This window comes from Austrofundulus limnaeus, unplaced genomic scaffold (genome assembly GCF_001266775.1).
Source record: "Austrofundulus limnaeus strain Quisiro unplaced genomic scaffold, Austrofundulus_limnaeus-1.0 Scaffold69, whole genome shotgun sequence".
Classification (NCBI taxonomy): Eukaryota; Metazoa; Chordata; class Actinopteri; order Cyprinodontiformes; family Rivulidae; genus Austrofundulus; species Austrofundulus limnaeus.
The window spans coordinates 1,106,498-1,109,724 of NW_013952471.1; the positions used below are offsets into that span (position 1 = coordinate 1,106,498).

The 3,227-nt window shown below is 36.8% G+C and overlaps 1 protein-coding gene across 1 annotated transcript in view; it reads right to left on the minus strand.

Moving 5' to 3' along the window:
- Positions 1–1,174, minus strand: part of llgl2 (LLGL scribble cell polarity complex component 2) — a gene marked incomplete in the record, with an annotated part of 122,361 nt that extends 121,187 nt beyond the window's left edge. The window contains 1 exon segment of the mRNA XM_014010453.1: positions 965–1,174.
- Between the last annotated feature and the right edge of the window lie 2,053 nt (positions 1,175–3,227).

The window sequence follows — 3,227 nt, forward strand, 5'->3', positions numbered from 1 at the left end:
GTGGCAGTGGAAGGTGTCAAAGCAGTTTGGAGAGAAAAACAAAGTAAAGAAAAACAACAAAAAAAGAAAACGATTAATTGATTATTAAATTAGTCATCGATTATTTTAATAATCGATTAGTCGTCGATTAATCGTGGCAGCCCTAGTTCTGAACAATGCACCTCCTGCTCCTTCGCAGGACCAGAACGCCCTGAAAAAGCAGTGGAACGCTCTTTATTTACCTCCTGAAGTTTCAGGTGGAGCAGCACTACTCACAACAAAGGCTCTTTGTCTGGTGGGGCAGGTGGAACTGGAAGGACTGGGAGTCCTCAGGACCCGGGACAGATAACAGAGTCCAGTCAAATATTCTCTTTTCTTTTGTTCTTTCTCTTTATTCAGACAGATGTGACACCTGACAGAAACTTTAGCTGAAGACACCAACAGTTTGAATCAGAACATGATGCACATTGTTATTGGAGGATCCAGGGTTGTACCTGCCCCCCCACCCACCCCACCCTCTCCAACAGTCGACTCAATGACACACCTGCCGGGAGACACACCTTGCAGAAGGTAGACATTTCCGTAATTATGCAACTCTAGCTGGAAGTGCCTCTAACCTGGTAAACAGTGTTTGGCTCCCTGGTTTTAAACTAAATATAAACTACTTCTTCATGCTTGAACCCTAACACAGAGCTTAGTTAGCTGCATCGGGTTTAATTCAAACCTTGAGCTCCGAAAACAATTAACTGAACTGAGAGGCTAAAAGAATCCTACCAAAAAGAAGAGGAAAAAGAGTTTAAAGTTAACCAGATGGAAGAAAGTAAAACTACTCTTACTGATACTGGTAGGCCATTCAGTTAACAGAGAGATAAGGCAGGCAGTTGGCAATTACCTGCAGTCCCTCTGAGACAACAGATGGCAGTCAACAAGTAGCAAACACCTGTGGAAACCTGCGGCCCTCCTCCCAACAACCAAACCGACCCACCTGCTTCACAAGACGGTCGTTCCTCCGGTCAGGACTCGGGCTTCTAGCCGGCTCAGTGTCCTCTCTTCTCGGATAGTGAAAGAATTAACGTCCAGGTCTGCCCGGGCCGGAAACTTTCGTACTTTTAATGGTTTTTGAGCTCCAGCACAACCTGCAGCGCTACCGCTGCTGCTGCGGCTTCAGTGTTTCCTGTTCAGCTAAACTTCACTGACTCCGCCCACATGGTGCGTTCAAATGCATCTCTGAGGCTCGAACATCACAGTATCCTACTATTTTATAAAGCCTGTAAAAAAAGATACAACTCTAACAAAGAAAAACAACGTATTACACGTTGTTTTAAATTTGTTTTAATGTAAGTATAAAGACTTCATAAATAAGTAATTTCCACAGTAGGCTGTTTCTAAGGTGCTTACCTTTTACAAATGAATTCTAAAAAATAAAAAATAAAATAAAAAGCCATAACCATGTAGGATGTATCAGACACTGAGCTTCTGTGGCAAAAATTAATGTTAATTAATTAATTAATTAATCATTTAATTAATTAATAAATAATAATAATAATATAATAATAATAATAATAATCATCATCATCATCATAATAATAATAAATACGAGCAATTAATATCTTACCTGTTAGAGATAAAAAATGAAACAGCCTCGTTTTAAACAAAGGAATTTTGCCATCAATTAAAATAAATTTCGTCATTTTTAGAGCAGCTCATACCAATTTTCTGACATTTGCATACTGGTGAAATTGTATGGTTTATTTTTCAATGCAATTAGCAGCAGCAGCCAGCTACAGTGCAACGTGTGCGCACTTCCTGCAAGAATTTCTTAGCATTTCTGCTGTGTAATTATACGTAAAGTGACAATGGTGTAAATGTTTAGAAAATAGTGTTTATGAAATAACATATCTATGTTAACTATATAGATGTAACAAATTACAAACCTGTTAACATTATCATAAAGACCCAGGGTGACACTGGTGTCTCCATCTCTTTTTCAGAAAAGTTTCTTATAAAGGTTTAACATTGACTTTTAATTTATAAAGCTCCTAAGTGACATCTACTTAACATCCTGAATCAGTCATGTTACTACGACTCTGGATACTGAAGTTCTCTTTTCAAAAAACTTCATGCACCTGGGCAGCTATTGTGGCCACTAAATTAATTTTAGAAACTTTGTTTTCTCTTGGCAAACGTAAGTTTTCTCTCATACAGCTGTTCTAATCCTAAGATAACGTCATATTTCACCTATAACTTAGTTTGACAGCATTTGTAAAACAATTTAAAATATTTATTTTATACATTATTGATCCCCTGGTGGGGAAATTAATTATCTGCATTTACCTATCACACATGTGAACACACGTGGAGCAGGGGGCTGCCAATTAAAGCACAGAGGGAGCAACTGAGGGATTAAGAGCCTTGCTCAAGGGCCTAAAGTCTGTCTGAGGAGCCGAACCGGGGACTTTCTAATCACAAGTTCACCTTCTCTAACCTCTGCATCACCACTCCCAACATATGTCACATCGAGCAATGAACTAAATTGTCCAGAAAAATTCCACGTGACAATGAGACAAATACTAATCATCTGCTTAATCAATTTAGCTCATTCACTTATTTTACATAATTATACTTTCTGTTTATTTTAAATCATATAGGCAAGAAGTATAAGCATGAAAATTTAAGAAATTATTAAAAAGTCATTTATTATAAATTTACTATTCAATGTGATATATGACATTTCCAATGGGCGGCGGTATTAAAAACACTTCAGAATATTTTTGATAAAAATGGGTTTGGGTTCTAAAGGGTTTATAAGCAGGCTTGTCCTTGTTATTTCTATAAAATGTGTAAAGTGAAACTGATGGTGAGATAAAAGATGAAATGTTAAATTTCAATAGCCGCAGTTCATCTAATTCACTGTAGATTTCACAGTATTTGAACAAGATATGAGCTCATCAGTCCTGTCAGAACCAAACTGAGGTTATTATAAGAGCTATCAACAGGAAAACAAATTTGTTCACAAGCCATTCACACTTTTATTTCTCTGTTTCAGTTTGGTGGAAGCCCTGATGGTACATGACCAGAAACAGACTTCATGGTGATATTGTTCATGGTCAATACCAAAAATAACATTATTATAATCTAATGTGGTATCATTTTCTTTTTCCAGCACGTGTGAATTTTAACTATTTTTTTTCATTTGAATATACTGTTATTGTATATTAGACCTTAATTCAATAAATAATGCAATAAAT